At 37.8% G+C, this 22,178-nt stretch overlaps 1 pseudogene; it reads right to left on the reverse strand.

The window, feature by feature from the left end:
• Window positions 1-987: 987 nt before the first annotated feature.
• LOC133072765 (small ribosomal subunit protein eS19-like) lies at window positions 988-1,482 on the reverse strand (annotated as a pseudogene).
• Between the last annotated feature and the right edge of the window lie 20,696 nt (window positions 1,483-22,178).

The following is a 22,178-nucleotide window of genomic DNA, read 5'->3' on the forward strand; positions in this document are numbered from 1 at the left end:
TTTATTTTGTTTAGTCCAGCAGTCTCAACTTTGGGTAAGAATCAGTTGAACAGCTTATTAAAATTGCGGTTGGTCTGAGGTGGAAATCAGGAATCTGCATTTTAACAGGTATTCCAGGTGATTCTGATGCTTACCAGTCTATTGATGTCAGTAAGGAAACTCAGTCTTAGCCTCTGCACTGCTTAGGAAAGAACGTGTAGGTTTTATAGGCAAACAGAACTCAAGTTCAAGATCTTCCATTTACTATCTTTGTGTGTGAGTATTGGAACATACGTAACCTCTTTGAACTTCAGTTTCCAACTGTAAAGCTGGATAACTCTTACCATGTAAGTATGATTTTATCTAGAGCACTTAAAAATTTTTTTTACAGTAGGTCCTTTTTGGTTATCTATTTTAGATATAGCAGTGTGTACATGTCAATCCCAAACTCCCAATCTATTCCTTGCTGCCACACTTTACCCCTGGTAAACCATAAATTCATATTCTAAGTCTGTGAGTCTGTTTTGTGAATGAGTTCATTTGTATCCTTTTCTTTAGATTCTGCATTTAAGCGTTATCATACTGCCTGACTGACTTCACTTAGTATGATAACCTTCAGGTCCATCCGTGTTGTTGCAAATGACATTATTTCATTCTTTTAAATAACTTGAGTAATATTCCATTGTGATATGTACCACATCTCTTTATCCATTCCTCTGTCAGCGGACATTTGAGTTGCTTCATGTCCAAACTATTGTGAACAGTGTCGCAATGAACACTGTGGGGCATGTATCCTTTTGAACCATGTTTTTCTCTGGATATATGCCCAGGAGAGGGATTACTGACTCATATGGTAGCTCCAATTATAGTTTTTTCTGGTTTGTTTGGTTTTTAAGGAACTTCTATACTGTTCTCTATGGTAGCTGTAACAATTTACATTCCCACCTATAGTGTAAGAGGGTTCCATTTTCTCCACACCCTCTTCAGCACTTTTGTTTGTAGTTTTTTTTTTTTTTTTTATGAATGAGGCAATTTATTAACCCAGCATCATTTGTTCTAATGCTTCTTGTTGGCAGCTGCCACCTGTCCAGTGATTCTGTCCAGATCTCTGTCCCCGAGGCGTCAGTTTGCGGCCCCCATCTTGGTCCTTTTCCACCATTTTCAGCCCCTCCAGGGCTTGGAGGACCTGCTGGGCCACGATCTTGGAGCCTCTGCTGAAGTGGCTGGGCATGATGCCTTTTCTCTGACGCCCCCCATAGATCTTGTTCATGGAGCCAACCCCAGCGCCACCCCAGATGTACAGGTGCCGTGGAAGCAGCTCGTGTGTAGAACCAGTTCTCATTGTAGGGAGCAAGTTCTTTATGCTTGGCCAGCTTGACGGTGCCCACCCATTCAGGGACTTTCAGCTTCCCGGACTTTCTGAGGAAGGCTGCCAGAGCTCTGACGAACTCCTGCTGGTTCACGTCCTTTACAGTAACTCCAGGCATTGAGCAGCCTCTGCGCTGCCAGCGGAAAGCTGTTTGTAGATTTTTTGATGATGGACGTTCTGACTAGTGTGAGGTGGTACCGCTTTGTACTTTTGATCTGCATCTCTTTCATCATTAGTGATGTTGAGCATCTCTTCATGTGCCTCTTAGCCATATGTGTGTCATCTTTGGAGAAATGTCTGTTTAGGTCTTCTGCCCATTTTTAATTGGGTGGTGTTAATTCTAATAGGGAAATACATTGTGCATGCATTGATATAATGTCCTAGGCTCGGTTAGTTCCTTAATTCTTCTGCGGTCACTCAGAGGTAGAAACCTTGAACACTGCCAGTAGTGGGAACATGGTCTCTAAATGGGTCATTCAGTTTTGCATCAGATCAGAGTCTCTTGAATGTCACCGTAGGCAAAAGTTGTTGAAGGAAACGTATAGTTTTATACACTTGATTGCTCTAAATTTTAATATAAGGAAAGACCTCATCTATTTCTGGTTCTATAACTGTACTTAAGTCACAGAGTAATTCCCCGTAAGAGAGACTTGAAGTGATTACTCAAGCACACAGTACCTGTAAGTTGATCTGTTTTGAGGCTTCCTGGTTTGTCTGCTGCTAATGCAGGTAGAGGCTGGAGGGCTTAGTGATCAAATTGTTCTAGGGCCAGTCTGGAGGTGTGAGAGTTCTTCATTGTGCTCTGAAGGTTACCAAGGAGGATTCTAAGGGGAACCCAAGCCCCAGGTAAGACTCCCTGAGTTATCACTAACTTGGAGTTACTCTCCAACCCTCTGTGCAAAGCTTTACTGGTGCCCCAGAGGTTCTTCACACCCTCCCAATACTTGGTATTTGCACCTCCGCTGCCTTACATAAATGTACTGGACTTGATAATTTGCACGTATGTGTCCCACTGAGGACATGGATCTTGGTTCACTCCTTTTTATATCTGTTAGAAGGACACGGTCAGACATTGAATAAATGAATTAATAAATGATTATTCTTAGTTATATACCCACTTCCTAGACTGAGTGGTTCTCTCCTGTGTTAAGCTTCTGCATGGAATTGTACAAATGTTTTGCCTTAAAAGGGCTACTTTAGTTCCCTTTGTAACATGTAGTTCCTTTGGAGTTAATGAGCCAAAAATATTTTATATACTAGTGCTTCAGCATTAAAGAAGAAAATACTTGCCCTGTGATTTGTTAAATTAGATGAAAAAGATTTTTTGTTTTCTACTTTGCGTTACAGTGCTTCAGAAATCATTTTAAGAGGTATGTGTATCTTTAAGAACAGGTCTTAAATCCCAAAAGGCCAAGGAAATATTTTATCATAGTTTCAGATTTTTTTATATAAGTTTTACAGTTAGCTCATTTCCATCATGAAAAACAGCTCAGACTTCCAGAACCTTCTACTAAGCAGTTACATCCAAAATATGTCAAAGAGCTGTTTCAGTGTTGAAAGTTTTTCTTTTATAAAATGCTATACTAAAATGCTGAAACATTTTTATATTAGTAAATGCTATTTTGAAGTTTATCTATTTTGTAAAAGTATCATAAAATGCTGAAAACACCAGTGCGAATTCAACTTGGAACTATGCTGCAAAGATAAAAATGTCATCTCTCTGGAGAATTTGATACTTTCTTGATAGGCTTGAATAGCTGTGCTTAATCATAGTATGCCTGAAATCAAGTCAGCTTGCACCTCTACCTAAACTTGTGGGACATCACAACCATAACTTACCTGCCTTGATGTCTTATTTTTCTCTCCATCAGAAGGTTTTAGTCAATTAAAAAAAAGGGGGTTTTAGTCCATTTAAATATGTTAACTCAATGCTAGGAATAACTAACAAGATCTTTGATGGCTCCCTTTAATTAAGGGAATTTTGTCCCCAAACCTCATTACACTATTTTCATTTAAATTAGATGAAAGAAAAACTAATTGTACCTTTAAACCTCTCGCCAATATCTCCAGCTGATAAATGTGCCAGTAACATTAAAGAGAGAAGCATGGTAGAGTTGATTCCATTGTTTAGTTGGAAGGTAGTTTATTAGTAAGCGTTGAAAAATTGTCCAAGGAAGGATAACAGGCAGGAACATGAGACTCTTAGAAGAGCTGTGATGGTAAGTGATGATCTCTCTGTGAGGGAATCTGATCATTGTAACAGTGCTGCATGTGCAGGCATGAATGAGTACTTAGAAATATCCATTTAGGAAATGGTAAAGCAAAAGTCAACTTTGAGATTCTTAGATAAGAAACAATACTCTTAAACTTTACCAGTGCCTCCATTTTCACTCAAGTTATAGGAAATTCACATGTAGGTTGACATTTTATTTTCACTGTTTTACTTGGCCCAGAAGAACTCTTAGAGCAGGAATTGTTTCTGTGTCTCATTGAAAGTTGGGGTATAGAAAAATTTACTCAACTAGGAATCATTGTGAATATTAGTATTTAGAATCATTGGAATATGGACCTTTGGAAAATACTTTGAAGTTAACTTATTTTGGGAGTGTTAAGACATAGGTAGGAAAATACACAGATCATATGTACAACTTGATGATTTTTTTCCTCACAAAATGATGACTTCTGTGTGAAACCTACACCCAGATGAGGAGACAAACCATTATTTGCACCCAGAAGACTGCTTTATTTTTGTTGTTGTTGTTCCTTTCAACCATTAATCCCCAAAGATAACCACTATCCTGATTTTTCTAACTTCATGTAAGTGGAATCATACAGCAAAGATTGTTTTCTGCCTGATTCTCTCACTTCACATATATATGTGAGATGCATCCACACGGTTGCTATAGTTAACGTTCTTTTACTTATCACTATGTAGTTATCTATTTTATCAGTGTATTTATTCATAATTCTACTGTTAAAGACTTTTGATATTCCTGTTTGGAAGCTATTGCAAATAGTGCAGCATAAACATTGTCATTGTCTTTTTAGTAAATACGTGAGTGCCTTCCTCTTGTGTACAAGTCTAATAACAGAATTGAGGGATTATTGGATCTGTGTTTTTAGTAGTTTGAGTAATTTCTGCTAAGCAGTAAGAGTGCTGTTTGATTCATATCCACTCCAACATTTGATATTGCCTTTCTTTTAAAAATGGAGTGTACAGTTTATGTGTTCTCAGTTTTAACTCAGTTTTAACTTGTATTTACCTGATGGCTCTTAGAGCCTCTTTTTATGTACTTAGGAACCATTCAAATAGTTTGTAAATTGCCTTTTCAAGTCTTTTATCTAGTTTCCTGTTTTGTTTTTGCATTTTTCTTAGTGATTTGTAGGAGTTATTTATATTTTCTTTACACACATTCTTTGACAGTACATTTATAAAAATGTGTTTTTGTACCTACTATAGAGTTTATCTATTTGGTTTGTAATGCTGTCTTCTTTTGGGGAACAGAAATTATTTAAGCTAAGTCCAATTTCTATTTTTTCCTCTCTTCTTTAACTTTTTTAGAATCCTATTTAAGAAACACTTGCCTATCTCAGGTCATGAAAATATTCTCCTGTTTTCTTAATGAAATCTTTAGTGTTTTGCATTTCACATTTAAATCTGCAATCCATCTGAGATTGGTGGTTGTGTCTGGTGTGAGATAGGGATCACATTTTATTGATTTTTTTTTATACGAATAGCCCATTGATCAGTACCCATATTGAAAAGACCATCCTTTCTGGAAAAGACTATTTTTTACCCACTGTTCTGCAGTGTCATTTTGTAAAAAAAAAAAAATAAAAAATGACTGTGTGTGTAAAAATATTAATATATGTATTTATGGATTTTCAGTTCTACTTCACTGGTCCATTTTTTGATTATCCTTGTTCCAAAATCACACTGCCTTAATTACTATAGATATTTAATGCCTAGCAATTTGTTAGTATAATTTTCCCAGCTTTGTTTTTCTTCCATTTTTATCTTGGCTTTTCTCAACCTTTTTTTTCATTTTCACATAAATTTTAGAATCAAATTTTCAACTGACACCAAGAAAGTACTGAAGTTTGTATTGTATTTATGAGTCAGTATGGACTGAATTTACATTTTAACAATATTGAGTTTGACAGTTCCTGATTATGGTATATTCCTACTTCTGTTTACATCCACTTTGACTTCTCTCACTAATGCTTTGTACTTACATATTTTTTGTTGGATTTATTCCATCAAAGTTATTATTTAGGTCTTACTATAATTGGTTTTGTGTTAATTTTTTTAATTTTCTATTTTTATTCTGAAAGATAAAATGCAGTTGACTTTGTATAGTCATCACGTATCTAGAGATTTTGCTCAGTTCACTTTTTGATTCAAATAGCTTGAATGTAGTTTTTTTTTTTTTTTTTTTTGCCATTTTCTCTGTACACTTATCAAGTCACCTGAAAATAATGAATTATTTTGCTTTTATTTTTAGTGCCTTGCACTGGCAACTCCTTTTAGTATTGTAAAAAGTAAAAGTAGCAATAGCAGGTAAGTAATAAGAAGAGTCTTACTACTGGTCTCAGGAAATTATTGAGCATTCTACACTATTTTAAAAGTTCCATTCTATATGCAGTTTAGGAGTTTTTATTGTAAATTAATGTTGAATTACCTGAAATGTTTGCATGTATTAAGAGGACTATGCACTTTTTCTTCTTTTCTTTTGCTAACTTGTATCAACACTAATTTATTTTTTAATGTTAAATTGCCCCTGCATGCCTAGAGTAAGTCCAGTTGTTAATGACGTATTATTTTTTTTATCAAATATTCTTTTACATGGCAATTTACTCATGAGAGACACTAGGTCAAGTGTTTTTATCTATCTTTTAAATTGAGCTTTTTTGACATCCTAACTTTTTGTTGTTTTTGACATTTTAATTATTTAAAAAACAAAATTTTTAAATATTCATTTTTGTGCTAATTTTTATAGCAGATATATTCACATAGGTAATATCTTAGAATGATTATTCCAAGCACCAGTGTACTAGTACTGTGTAAATAAAACAGACTCTTGTGTTGTTACACTTTGAGTAAACTGGGTTTCCCCAGTTTCTCCAGATATCACACCTTTTTCTTAATATGCAAGCAGTAATAGAATCACTATCTCACTGTCTACAAAATGCAGTCTTTGGTGAGATTTTACTCCAAGAATACATTTTAGTTGGAAACTTTTGCCTGAACTAGTTTCTGATCATTTTCTTAAAGTGTCATTCCAGAATAAAGTCTGTTCTTTACCTTTGCATAAGCAAAAGTCCCATTTTGTGTTTTTCCTTAATTAGATGTGTTACTTGTATTGAAAGGGGAATCCAACCTTCTACAGAAAATGTTAAAAACTGAAGTCTAGTGAATTCTATTATTAACTTGTCTTTTCCATTTAATTGTGGTTTCTATCATTTACATATATGTTTTTTACTTATGAGTTTTCTTTATATTATTTTAAGCATTTTTACGTTAAAATATTTGTGTTTAAAAATGGGACACAGTTGACAGAAACTTAAGTATAACTGGGGAAAAGTACATGAGTAATTTAATATGAAAGTTGCTATGTATAATGGTATTGCAACAAAATGATGGATAGAAAATAATCATAGGCTAAAAACTTCTATAAAAGTCTGGTAATTACATTTAATGGATGTAAGTGTCTTTCTATTCTGTTTGTTGTTGTTTTTCTTTTTTTGATTCTAATATAGTTTTGGATTGTACAATTGCAAGAAACATAAATTCACTCCCAGTAGTGGAGAGAGAAGAGAACCTATGGTCAGGACAAAATAGGCCAGTGCAGCTATCCATAAAGGAGAAATAAAGCGCCAGCAGGCACAGTAGGACTGGAACTAGAAAGCCAAGAGTTAGTTTCCTTTTTCCAACTTGAAAAGGCTCGTCTCTGTTCAGTTTCATCTCTGTATGATTTCACCTTAGTTTTTTACATGGTGTATAGCATGGCTACCCCTACCTCTCACATTTGTGTGGTTTTGGAATTCGTATGCTTTTGTTATTTCAGCTATTTCAGTTATTAAGGGGGAAAGCCTCTTATTGTTCCCCTCTTATGCTTCCACATGAGGATCTTCATTTAAAAGACCTCTGTCTTCTTCTTTCATACTTTCTTGACTCCACATCTTGCGTTGAGGGGGAGTTATTTGGCTGGGCTTGTTTGAGAGGGGTCGCTGCGGCCGCCGTGCGGAGCAGCCCCGTGCCCCCTCTCTCTGGGTCCCCCCGCCTTGGCCGGCGCGTCATCTGCTGTCGCTCACAGGGCTCGGCTGTGGGGATGGGACCTCAGTGTGTTCCACCTGTGCAGTTAGCGCGCGGATAAATGACTGTTCAAGTCCGCCTGTGCTGCCATAGCAACACACCACAAACCAAGTGGCTTAGGAACAACAGAAACTTATTTCTCACAGTTCTGGAGTCCAGGAAGTCCAAGATCAAGATGCCTGCACGTTTGGTCTCTGGCCAGAACCCACTTCCTGGTTCATAGACTGCTGTGTGCTCTCCTGACACAAGGGGGCCAGGTAGCTCTCTGGGATCTCTTCTGTATGGGGACTACTCCCATGAATGAAGGCTCAGTCTCGTACCTAATCAACCTCCAAAAAGCCTCATCTCCTAATCCATCATGTTAGGCGGTTAGGGTAGGAATTTTGGAGAGATGTGCTGCGCTTAGTCATTCAGTGTGTCTCACCCTTTGTGACCATATGGACTGTAGCCTGCCACGCTCCTCCCTCTATGGGGATTCTCCAGGCAAGAATACTGGAGTGGGTTGCCATGCCCTCCTCCAGGGGATCTTCCCAACCCAGGGATCAAACCCAGGTCTGTCGCGTTGTAGGTGGATTCTTTACCATCTGAGCCACCATAATCATGTCCAATTTAGGAATACATTTTTAGCAAGCCCATTTGGCTTTAGATGTAAAGTCATAATCCCCAATTAGCTTTCCTAGTAGTAAAGGTGATATTTTGAGTTCCATTTTTCTGACTATTGATTCTATTTCTCAACTGGTTCCAAAAGAACACAAATCCAAAAGAACTACAAATCCTACACAGAAAGAAAATATGGCCCATGTGTCACATGATATAAAAACAGTTAAAATGTCAAGACTGAAATTAAAAAAATAGTGCTTATATATGCAGATGAAAATATAGATCATATTTATGAACTTGAATATTGAACGATTTTGTAAGGAAGCAAGTTAAAATGTGAAAACTAGCCTCATATATGACCATAATAAAATAAAAATACCTGGGTCTCAAAAAAAACACACAATAAACAAAGTACAAAAAACCAGTCAGAGTGAAGTAAAAAATTGTAGCCTGTAAATATAACACAAATTCCTATAAATGAGAAAGAAAAAACAACCCATTAGAAATATGGGCATCATATAAAATATATCCTGGCTAGTCAGAAAATTATGATCTATTTCTACCACTAGTTCCACAAGGAAATACTGGTTACAATGAAATACTAGTTCTACAGAGAGATACTAAAAATACCAAGTGTAGTAACACCAAGTATTAGAAAAAATGAAGAGCAGTTATAATATTTATACTCTGATGGCAAGGGTATAAATTGGTAAAGTCCCTTTAGATGGCAGTTTGGCAATACTGAGTGAAGCTATAGATGTACATACCACAAGATCTTACAGTTTCATTTCTATACCCCTCTTCCAGATGTATACAAAGAAACATGTATAAGGATGTTCATAATGACAGCATCTATAGTGGTAAGTCTGTGGTCCTAGGAGAGGGGATTAGAAAAGTACATTATATCAACACAAAAGAACACTATATATCAGTGAAAGTGAATGCATCTGAGCTTCATATTTCACCAGGGATCAGTTTCACAAACATGATGTTAGTTGAAGAAAGCAAGTTGCAGAAACATTTATATATATTATGTATAATAAAAATATGGGGAAAATAAAGGACAGGATGATATTATACCAGATTCAGGTAGTAATTTTATCTCAGAGAGGGAAAATAATGGAAACTGTTGAAATGTTTTTATTTCATAAAGTGAGTGGAACATGTATAGGTAATTATCATGTTGCAAGCTATATACATTTTTTAATGTCTAAAATATTTTATAGTTTTTGAAGGAAAGGCCTTATCCTGAAATCATAGGTGGTAAGACTTGTGAAATGAGGATTTTTATTATAAAACATGCAGCCATAGTTCTGGGATTACTAACACTTGCTGGCTCCTAATTGCCTACTGGATAGAAGTTACATATCCTAGCATGACATTGAAGATCTTTTACACTTAGGATCTCTCTTCCTTCCTTCCTTTTTTCTCTTCCTCACTTCCTCTCTTTCTTCGCTATGCTGGGTCTTAGTTGTAGCACACAGGGTCTTTAGTTGTGGCATATGAATCTTAGTTGTGGCATGTGGGATCTAGTTCCCTGACCAAGGATTGAACCCAGCCCTCCTGCATTGGGAGAGTGGAATTTAAGCCACTGGACCACCAGGGAAGTCCCAGAATCTTACTTTATTTTCCACACTTACTCTTTTCTTTCCTCCTTATCGCATATGTTCTGAATGTCTAATGAATCATCCTCAATTCCTTGGGTGTACTCCTTTTTAATGCTTTCACCTGAAGTGCGTCATCCCTCCTTAACTTTTGATCATCTTTCAAAACAGTTAAAATATTGCCCTTGTAAAAATACCTCCAGTTTTCACCCTGTGTTACATACCTCAGGGTGTTGTTATGGGCTTATATATCTGTGTTCTCCATTAAAGGTGGCTTGTGGAAGGTACAACCACATCTTAGTTGTTTTTGCTGCCCAGGGCCTGGCATAGCAGGTGCTTGATATTAGAAGAATAAGTTAGTAGAAGAGATGTTGGAATGTCACACGTTGAAACACTTGTTGCTAAATTAGTGACAGAAGCACTGCGCAGGATGAAACTTCAGAGATTGTCACTGTGTTAGAGTGGTCTGAAAAGATTCCATGAAAGCTCTTGGCCTTATTCTTGGTCTCAGAGGATGGGTTAACTTTACAGTCATTGAGGGGAGAGGTAAGCTTCCTGGGCTGAACCAGTAAGGAGAGCAGAAGTTTGGACAAGGGGAAGCCATTCTTCAGTCTGCAGATTTCAATGCGTGTGCTGCCTCTTTAGGGAGCTAGTGTCTTTATTTTCTGGGTTCTATAGAAACTGCTCAATTTTCCTTACTATTTGAGGTAAAGGTAGAGACTGCGTTAACGTTTCAGCTCCATGGAGAAAAAAAGAGAAAAGGGGATACATAGGAGATGGAGCTAAGCAAGGATTTGTGGTCTCAGAATCTAGTCTCAGCCCGAGCCATAGAGAGCTCTGAAGTCTGAGTAGCACTCAGAATTAATCTCTGCTCAGGGCAAGCAGGGGATCCTTTTATATACTCAGGTCAGTCCGTTATTGATAACAGGCTGTTTTTGAGAGGGGCCCTATCCCTGGAGCAAGAGAACTTCCATTTGGCTGGAGGCAGTTCTCTTAGAGAGGGGTCAGCTGTGACTATGAGCTGCTAACACACCCAACAGCTGGGAGATGAGTGTTCTTGCCTGCTAGGGTGGATCTAAGCAAGGGACTACTTTGAAAATCTGCTCAGATACCCTCTTGCAAGCATCTGCTTCCCCACTCTTCTGCTGTGGCCCCACGTTGTATCATGCTGTTGTATCACTGCCCCCATCTGCTGGGCCCCTCGTACTTTTGCTGGCACTACCACCTTAAAATAGATCCCGGTTCTTTGGGCACTGCTGTGTTTCAAGGTCTTTGGCACTCCAGCCACTTCTTCTGGATATCACCATTTATTGCATTGCTCTTGATTCTGTAGCTTTGGGGGTGTCAAGTTCTACTCAAGGTCAAAGCTTGGGAAGAGATCCCTTTGTATTCTGTTACATTGTATTTGCTGATTGGTACCCAAGCAGAAAAGATTGTACCCCAGTGTTTTTAGGAGTAAATAGTAGAGCAACTCTTTTGCTTTCTCTAGCACTCACCCAAACATTACCCAGAGTCTTCCCTAATGACTACCGTTCTGTTGTTGAAGCACTATGATCTTCCCCATTTTCTGCTCCTTTAGGGTGTGTCCTCTCCCCACTGGTCTCTCAGTCCTTCTTGCAAATGGACACTTGGTAGGTCTGTACCATCAAAGATCCTACCACGTATCCAGTTTCTAGTAGTGGCAGATTCATGTCTTTAGCTACAATATGCAAAATTCAGATTAAGACTAAATTATGTGACTGGTTGAAAGGAGTTAATTAATGCAGTGACTATTCTGGGGAGAAGCACTACATTCGTTTCTGTTCAGAATTCCATGATCGGAACTACTAGTACTTTCAATAATGTCTGGCTGTCCTATCCTTCTAGGCAAATAGAAAACCAATGAGCTGTGAATGGAATGACTTCTGCGATAAGGCATTCGTTTACCAGTGTCATTTCTAGGCTGAAGCATTTAATTATGCATGTGAGACCCTCTTGTGCTTTCGTGCCCTGCTGCAGCAAGGATGGAGGGGGCTCTGGGGTGCAGCTAGCAGGCCAGTGGTTGAAGCAATCTCTGCCATCATACTCGGAGGACATTGTGCAAATGAGAAATGAGAGAAATGGTTTATCCTGAGTTAAGTCATTGAAATTTGAGTATTGGTTGTCAGTACAGCATAAACTTAGCATATCCTCACTAATAAAAACAACTGCTTTTATTTCCTTCTCATTCCCCATTTAACAACAACAACAAAAAGGTCTCTATAATGAAGGAGCTTTTGGTGAAGACAGCAAGTTATAAAACGCCACACCCATAAATTCCCCTTTCAACTCCGTTTCCCCTTTGCCTCCCCTCTTCTGTCACCTGGGATGTTTCTTAAGGAATCTGTGTGCTTGGGTAGAATGGTTTCATAAGAAAAATACTGAACATAAAGTACATTCCAGATGGTTAATCTGCCACAGTTATTAAAATAAGAAAGATATCTGAATTGCAAAATGAGTGATTGGTATAATTTAGGAAGTCAGTAATCAGGTCAGTTGTATAGCTCTAGAAAGCCAAACCTTTCAAACTCTGCATCTTTGTGTGTGTGTGTGAATTTGGTCAGAAGTATGTCTTTAATCAGCATGTTGATTTTGGAAAGTCTGATAAGTAATACCAAGAGTTATATAGATAAAATGTTTCTTCACTGGAATCTCTCAAGTAAGTCTCAAAAATGTCTATTTATACTCTGTACTTGGTGAATTGAATTTAAAAAAAAAAAGGTAAAATCTGACACATTCACATCACAATGTAAACTCTGCTTGTGAAATATTACAGTCAATATTTAAAATATTTTAGTATAAATCATTCCGAATGCATGATATGTATAATGTGGTAATTAATATTTATCTTAATACCTCTATTATTTATAAAATAATCAGATGATAGTAAAATTTACTTCTTGCAAATCCAGTGGCTAAAATCAGCATATGTTTTATGTGTGTGGCTGATGCTCTTGGCTGCTCTACTTTTTAACATTTTAGAGAATATAGCTGGAGGCCTGCTTTTCAGAATCCCTAATTCCTTTGTTATTTTTTAAAAGTGTTCCCATTAGGGAGCTCTCTGCTTTTATTTATTTATTTTTTTGAGTAACAATGGTATCATTTATTGATCATGAGTTTCCTTAGGCAAACCATCTAGTTTTCCCAAATGTAAAATCAGTGTTTTTTTTAAATTTATTTTATTTTAATTGGAGGCTAATTACTTTACAATATTGTAGTGATTTTTGCCATACATTGACATGAATCAGCCATGGATGTACATGTGTTCCCCATTCTGAACCCCCCTCCCACTTCCCTCCCCATCCCATCCCTCTGGGTCATCCCAGGGCACCAGCCTGAGCACCCTGTCTTATGCATCGAACCTGGACTGGCGATCTGTTTCACATATGATAATATTCAAGGTTCAATGCTGTTCTCTTAGATCATCCCACCTTTGCCCTCTCCCACAGAGTCCAACAGACTGTTCTATACATCAGTGTCTCTTTTGCTGTCTCGCATATAGGGTCATCGTTACCATCTTTCTAAACTCCATATATATGCGTTAGTATACTGTATTGGTGTTTTTCTTTCTGACTTACTTCACTGTGTATAATAGGCTCCAGTTTCATCCACCTCATTAGAACTGATTCAAATGTATTCTTCTTAACAGCTGAGTAATATTCCATGGTGTATATGTACCACAGCTTCCTTATCCATTCGTCTGCTGATGGGCATCTAGGTTGCTTCCATGCCCTGGCTATTATAAACAGTGCTGCGATGAACATTAGGGTACATGTGTCTCTTTCAATTCTGGTTTCCTCAGTGTGTATGCCCAGCAGTGGGATTGCTGGGTCATATGGCAGTTCAATTTCCAGTTTTTAAAGTAATTTCCACTCTGTTCTCCATAGAGGCTGTGCTAGTTTGCATTCCCACCAACAGTGGAAGAGGGTTCCCTTTTCTCCACACCCTCTCCAGCATTTATTGTTTGTAGGCTTTTGGATAGCAGCCATTCTGACTGGCGTGAGATGGTACCTTATTGTGGTTTTGATTTGCATTTCTCTGGTAATGAGTGATGTTGAGTATCTTTTCATGTGTTTGTTAGCCATCTGTATGTCTTCTTTGGAGAACTGTCTGTTTAGTTCTTTGGCCCATTTTTGGATTGGGTCATTTATTTTTCTGGAATTGAGCTGCAGGAGTTGCTTGTATATTTTTGAGATTAATCCTTTGTCAGTTGCTTTGTTTGCTATTATTTTCTCTCATTCTGAAGGCTGTCTTTTCACCTTGCTTATAGTTTCCTTTGTTGTGCAAAAGCTTTTAAGTTTAATTAGGCCCCATTTGTTTATTTTGCTTTTATTTCCAATATTCTGGGAGGTGGGTCATAGAGGATCCTGCTGTGATTTATGTCGGAGAGTGTTTCATGGCCTGTGTTGCATAAGCTTTATTTATTCATAGAAGTTATCGGCAGTAAAAAAAAAAAAAAACAAAAAAACAAAAAAAAACTGCTATAAGTAAATGAGTCTATTCTGAATTTTTTAACATGGAAAATTTTAAAAGGTAATATATGTCTGATGATATTATATGATGAAAGGGAGCTAATAAAAGCACCACCCAGAAAGAGGTATGAGATCCCAGAGTCCCACAGAGTTACGTTGATGGCCTGGGGTATTGGTCTGTTCTGAATATTTCTTCCCTGCAGGCACTGTGTGATGTCACACTGCAAGTCTACCTTTGTGTTATAAAGGGTGAAGACACTTCCTACAGTCTTCCCCCATAATGATATTCCACCGCAGTGGTAAACAAGCCTATTTGTTTAGCACTGTTATTTAGACCACTGTTAAATAGTCTTTTTAAAAAACTTAGAAAATGAAACATTTTCATGACCATTATTTATAGGATTTTAAAATGCAGTCTTTTTAAAACATTTCCATAAAAACAATAATAGCTGTATATTATATTTATTGAACTCATATGATGTCGGGCATTGTATTCTACATGGATTATTTCATTACATCCTCAAGACAATCCTTTAAGTTATATACTATTATTATTTCTGTCTTACAAAGCATTGTTGCACAACTAAGCATCTATGCATAAAGCGTAGATGGGCTAGGTAACTTATTCAAGGTCATAAAAGTAGTCACTCATAATGCACAAATTGAACAAATATTTGTCTGGCACTAGGGTTTCAGAAATGAATAAGACATGGGCCCAGTCTCTGAAGAACTTTGTGGGAGAGATAGTTCCTAAAGATAGCTGTTCGGTATGATATGAAAAGAACTATCTACTCTAATCAGGAGGCATGAGTTGACACAGGGAAAATGACATGTGAGCCAGGAGTTAAATTTTATCACAAGAAAGGAGAATGTCACTCTGGACCCTGTAACCTTCACTTCCAGAGAGAGAGAGAGATGAAAGGGCATTGTGCATGGGGAATGCTGGTGAGTTTGTGTAGCTGGAATGGAATGTGTGGGGAGAAGAAGAGCTAAGATAATGCAATTAATCTTTAGTATAAACTTTTAGCATTTCCTTCCTTCCTTCTTTTCATGACCTTTCTTCTTTATGCACTCTCTGCTTACTACTTTCCCAAAATCTTTATAGTGCTTATATTTTAAACAACATAAAATAGAGTGATTGAGATGAAAATATATAAGTAAATGCTATGTAATAAACTCAAGGACTTGACAAGATGAGCAGGAATAGAGATATCCTTCCATTATGTAGGCCAAAAGTGGTTTCTAAAGTTAAATATCAAATATAGTTCCACACATCCTACATGATCTGTGAAAAAAAAAAAGAAAAAAAAATAGAGTTACACACCTAATTTAAAAATTTTTATTTGAGTATTAAATTCCCTCACAAGGTTGGAAAACCCCTAAGGTTACCTCGGACATTTGAATAGACCACAACCCATGGGAAACCCCTAAAGAAAAAGTAAATTTATTTCAGTAGAACTAGAGCTTTCTGAGTTTATGTTTAAAGATGGTAATGCAAGGTTTTAGGTTGAAAGGCTAGGCATTTATTTCAGAAGGCAGTGTGCTGTTATAGAGAGACTAAAAGAGAATGCAAAAGAAAATTCTAAGATGGTCCAGAACATTGTCCAAACTATTCAGGAGGTTGTGCATATGTTTATTTCTGATGAGAAAAGTGGAAAACATAAGTCATGAGATATGTTTTCACTCAAAGAATAGCAAAATAACGATGGAACCAGCACAAATTTTGTCTGTTTCTAACAATAGAGGAACCTACTATAGAAGTAAAGGGGCTGAAGAATGAAAGATACCCATGTACAACTCAAGAGGGGAAGTCCTACAGGACAGTGCATGTAAATGCTTAAGTTGTTTATCATGTAGGAACAAAGCCAATTTAGGAATATATGTTTGACATTGTAACATGTGATGGCAAGGCTGATAAAATTGCCATTTTATGCATGGAAATAATAATAAAAGTATGAGTTAGAAAGTTGTGAATGTGTGTGTGTATGTTTTGTTGTTCAGTTGCTAAGTTTTGTCTGACTATTTGTAACCTCATGGGCAACAGCACACCAGTCTTCCCTGTCTTTCACTATCTCCTGGAGTTTGCTCAAATTCATGTCCATTGAGTCGATGATGTCATCCAACCATTTCATCTCTGTTACTCCCTTCTCCTCCCACCCTCAATCTTTCCCAGAGTCAAAGTCTTTGTCAGTGAGTTGACTCTTTGCATCAGGTGACCAAAGAATTGTAGCTTCAGTTTCAACATCCTTCCAGTGAATATTCAGGACTGATTTCCTTTAGGATGGACTGGTTTGAACTCCTCTCAGTCCAAGAAACTCTAATACAGTCTTTTACAGCACCACAATTTGAAGCCATCCATTCTTTGGCACTCAACCTTTTTAATGGTACAACTCTCACATTTGTACATAACTAATGGAAAAACCATAGCTTTGACTAGATGGGCCTTTGTGGGCAAAGTGATGTCTTTGCTTTTTAATGTGTTCTCTAGGTTTGTCACAGCTTTCCTTCCAGGGAGCAAGCATCTTTTAATTTCATGGCTGCAGTCACCATATACAGTGATTTTGGAGCCCAAGAACATAAACTCACTGCTTCCACTTTTTCCCTATTTGCCATGAAGTGATGGGACCAGATGCCATGGTCTTGGTTTTTTAAATGTTGTGTTTTAAGCCAGCTTTTTCACTCTGCTCTTTCACTTTCATCAAGAGGCTCTTTACTTCCTTTTAGCTTTCTGGCATTAGGGTAGTATCATCTGCATAACTGAGGTTGTTGAAATTTTTCCCTGACAATTTTGATTCCAGCTTGTGATCCAGACCAACATTTCACATAATATACTCTGGATAGAAGTTAAATAAGTAGGGTAACAATATACAACCTTGTCATACTCCTTTCCCAGTTTTGAACAAGTCAGTTATTCCATGTAAGGTTCTGTGTATGTATATACGTATGTATGTATATATATACATATGTGTGTGTATATATATGTGTGTGTGCGTGTGACACATAGAATTTATACAGAGGCCCTGCATGCATGCTAAGTCACTTCAGTCATGTGCAACTCTTTGCAATCCCATGGACTGTAGCCCACCAGGCTCCTCTGTCCTTGGGATTCTTTAGGCAAGAATACTGGAGTGGGTTGCCATTTCCTCCTCCAGCGGATCTTTGTAGCCCAGAAATTGAGCCAAACCCATGCCTCCTGCTTCTCCTGCATTGGCAGATGAGTTCTTTACTACTAGCTCCACCTGGACAGCCCCTAATGTCTACTAGTTTAGGGAACACAGTGGACAAAGAAAGAAGAAAAAGAGAGAGAAGAGTCAGGGAGAAGAGATGCAGTGGATGTGACTTTTTCCAAAATGGCTTCAACAGTGTTTCCCTTCCTATATGTTCTTTGATGCTTGTCCCATTGATTAATGGAGTCTGTGTTCTGCCTTAATTGAGGTGGGCCCAGTGACTGTGATGAAAGAAATGCCATGAGATTGCTGAGACTAGGCCCTACAAAATGATACAGTCTCTACCTCCCTCTCTTGGGACACTCTGCTGTGGGCCTCTGAGGTCCACAGAAAATGTCTGAGGCTGCCACACTGTGAGCAAGCATCATGAAGATGCTACGTGTAGGTTACATAATGCCTCCAGCCAAGGTTCCTGACAGCCACCAGTATCAATTGGTATGTGTCCTCAATCACTGTAATCATGTCCCACTCTTTGTGACCCCATGGACTGTAGCCCACAAGGCTCCTCTATACATGAGATTTTCCAGGCAAGAATACTGGAGTGGGGTGCCATTTCCTCCTCCAGAGGATCTTCCCGACCCAGGGATTGAACCCACGTCTCTTGCGTCTTCTGCATTGGCAGGCATGTTCTTTATCATTAGTGCTATATGGGAAGCATCAGCTATTAGACATGTGAATAAAAGATGCTTCCAGATGATTTTGACTCCCAGCCTTCAGGTGTTTTCAGCTGAGACCTCAGCTGAGGTCTCAGGCTCCATAGAGCAGATCGCTGTTCCAACTGCTCCCTTTCTAAATCACTGATCCACAAAATCCATGATTGTAATAAAATGCTTATTTTTATCCACTAAGTTTTGGAACAGATTGGTTATGCACCAATAAATGACAAAAACAAGAAAAGATGGAAAATAACTTTTATTGTTAAAAGTATTGAGATTGAACATTCTTGTACTCAGGTTCTTGTTGATCTCTGACTAGAATTGGTCTTGCTAGATCATGGACTCTCAATATCTTAAATTTACTTAATTGTTTCCAAGCTCCCATCGGCTATGTATAAGAGTTACCATCAACATTTAGGTAGTAAATTTGATCTCTCTGACAAATATGAGGAAAAAATCTCAATATTGATATAATATGTACAGCAGTGTTCAGCGCAACATGCTTTAACACAGTAAAATCTAAGTATCCTTAGGGGAACAGATAGATAATTTTCTCATTATTCTCACAAGGGAATACTGTGTAGCTATTGGGCTTCCCAGGTGGTGCTAGTGGTAAAGAACCTGCCTGCCAATGCAGGTGATGTAAAAGACGTGGGTTCAATCCCTGCATCAGGAAGATCCCTGGAGTGGGGCATGGCAATCCACTCCAGTATTCTTGCCTGGAGAATCCCATGGACAGAGGGATTAAGATGAATGAACTAGATCGATACATATCAATATGATTAATCCCAGAAATACAGTGTTGGGGGAAAAAAGCAAATTGCAATAGAAAGTGTAGTATGATGACATTTCTATGCATTTAAAAATCTGAACATCTCTTCTGTGTAATCATTCACGAAGTCTACGGAGTGTTTGGCGGGTTGTCAGGTTCTGTTCTAGACACAGGGGGGATAAGAAAAACATGAAGGTAAACACATAGATCTTGACCTCCCAGAGTCTGCATGGTTTGTAGACAGCATGCATATGTGTGCAAAGTAAGAGAACAGAAATGTGGGCAGCAGCAACACCAGCTTCAAATAGAAGGCAGTTCCTTCCGAGGAAGGAGGACTGCAGAAGGAGTAGGGAGAGGGTATGAAGTAAGAGTGTAACTTTATGTCTTATTTCTTTAAAAAATGTGAAGCAAATATGGTAACATGTTAACATCTGTGAAAGTTTGGTAGCAATTTTGTAGTACCTTCTGTGCTTTTGAACTGTGGTGTTGGCGAAGACTCTTGAGAGTCCCTTGGACTGCAAGGAGATCCAACCAGTCCATCCTAAAGGAGATCAGTCCTGGGTGTTCACTGGAAGGACTGATGTTGAACTTGAAACTCCAGTACTTTGGTCACCTCATGCAAAGAGTTGACTCATGTGAAAAGACCCTGATGCTGGGAGGGATTGGGGGCGGGAGGAGAAAGGGACAACAGAGGATGAGATGGTTGGATGGCATCACCGACTCGATGGACGTGAGTTTGAGTAAACTCTGGGAGTTGGTGATGGACAGGGAGGCCTGGCGTGCTGTGGTTCATGGGCTCACAAAGAGTCGGACACGACTGACTGACTGAACTGAACTGATGGATGGATTAAAACATAGGGGCTGCTGTTCACCTAGAGGCATGATATCTATCTTACTGATATGTGGTGTGTAGGAATAAAAATTTTAAGTTTAATATTTATTAGAACAGCCAGGTCTTAAATTAAAAGAAAGCAATGTGATATATTGGGAAGAGTTCATAAAGTCTTTTGACCCAGGTAGACCTGAATGAAAATTTTATTTTCTCCACTTCCTAGTTTAAGTAGGTAAAGTACTCAGACTCCTGGAAGCCCAGTTTCCTAATCTGAATATGGCTGTATAAACCAAACTGTAAATGATCTGGTGTTTGAATCAGAGATAAAATAGGCAAATAGCTAACACTTATTGAATGCTGGTACATGGCAACCTCTGAGTGCTTTATATGAGTTAGCTCTGTGATTCCCAAATTGTGTATTGGGACATCATTGCAGTATACTCACCATTGTTTGGGGGAGTATTTCAAATGTTTAGGAAAATATGGTACTTGACATTTTGGACATTGCTCGAATATCTGGCTCAAGCTATTTCATAGTTTCACCCTTAGATCATATAATATTCCTTGTGATTATATTTTTGCAATATTGTTTTTCTTTTAAATTATGTATGCTCTATTTCCTAGTGGCTGCTACTTTAAGTTGCTAGAACATAAATGCTTATTAAGTTGTTTGGATGAAGTCATTTAAGAAATGCTACTATGAAGTATTTTGTGTGGCCTGGGGACACAGTGAAAAGACTTAGCACTTAGAGCTCTATGAACAAAGGTTTGGGCCCCTCCCTCAAAAACAGCTCCTTTAATCGTTTTATCAACCAAAGAGGGTCAGTTCTAATCTTACCTCCACTTTACAGAGACTAAGACACAAAGAGTTTTACTGTCTTGCTCAACCAGCCATGGAGTATTATGCAGGATTTGAACCTAGTCAGACACTTGAAATCTTGTGCCCATAACCAGTACACTCTACTGTTTCTATGTATGTATGTGTGTGCATGTGTGCTCAGTCGTGTCTGACTCTGTGACCCCGTGGACCATAGGGCTGACCTTGGGTCAAGGACCTTGGGTCCTTCCCAACCTAAGGATCGACCCATGTCTCCTGTGTCTCCTGCCCTGACAGGCCAATTCTTCACTACTGCTGCCACCTGGGAAGCCACTCTGAGTTTCTCTGTAAATAACTTTGTAAATATATCGTGACAGTGTCAGATATCCTGCATTGAAGAGGAATGTCCTAAGGAGAAATATAATTTCAATCAGAATCTTAGAAGTATGTAATTTTAATCTGGAGCTGAAAGGGACTTTGTACATTTTTATACAAGCAGAAAACTCAAGTTCTGTTGAGTCTCTGAGGCAAGCACACCTAGTCACTGGCAAGGTCAGTAGAAGAACCTCTTTTTCTTTTTCCCAGTTGTGAAATAACCATGTGAAACCGAAGAAGTTTTATTTGGAAGTGGCCACCAAATATAGGATATACTTGTAATACCTCAGGAAACCAGCAGAAAAATAAACACTGACATTTGGAGAGCAGTTGGCATGGCTTATCTCTGTAGTTGATAAGAACCAATAGATAAAAAGCCAGTAGTTTTTTTTTTTGATTGTTTATTGAAAGTGTATAGAAGTACAGTTGCTTTTTTTCTTTTTCTTTTTTAAATTATGAAAGTATGATAACACATTTACAGAAGACTTGGAAAATACTGAACAAAGTTATTATATATATATATAGATAGATAGTATATAGTTCCACTATATATTACAATTATCTTTTAAGTAGATAAATTAAGATTTTTGGTTGTAGTTTCAATATCAAACTCTTAAAAATTAATAGAATGAACAGACAGAAAAGTAGAAGGATATAGTAGACCCAAAAAGCATCATGAACCAATTCAACATAATTAAGGTTTATACAATTTTCACTTAAGTGCAGGATACAAATTCTGTTCAAGTTCCCATAGACTATAAACCAGGAGACAGTGGAACATATCCTGGGAAATAAAACAAGGTAAAAAATTATTTCATGGTGTAAAGGTATTGAAATCATACAGAGTCTGTTCTCATATCACTCTGAAATTATGTTAGAAATCATTATCAAATGATATTTGAAAATAACCTACATATTTTCAAATGCTATGTGACAATTATCGAGAGAGATCTTTAACTTAGCCATTGAAAGGGGGGTGAGAAGATGTGCATGTGTGCACTTCCACTTACAACATTTTTCTGCTTAACCTCCCAAATTGTATATAATTACTTTATATTGTTAAATTGATCATGTTTCCATTGTGGCTTGCAGTTGTAATTATCTTATTTTTTTGCCTGGCTGTTGACTGTGAAGACTGATC

The sequence above is a fragment of the Dama dama genome, chromosome 18, assembly GCF_033118175.1.
Source record: "Dama dama isolate Ldn47 chromosome 18, ASM3311817v1, whole genome shotgun sequence".
Lineage (NCBI taxonomy): Eukaryota > Metazoa > Chordata > Mammalia > Artiodactyla > Cervidae > Dama > Dama dama.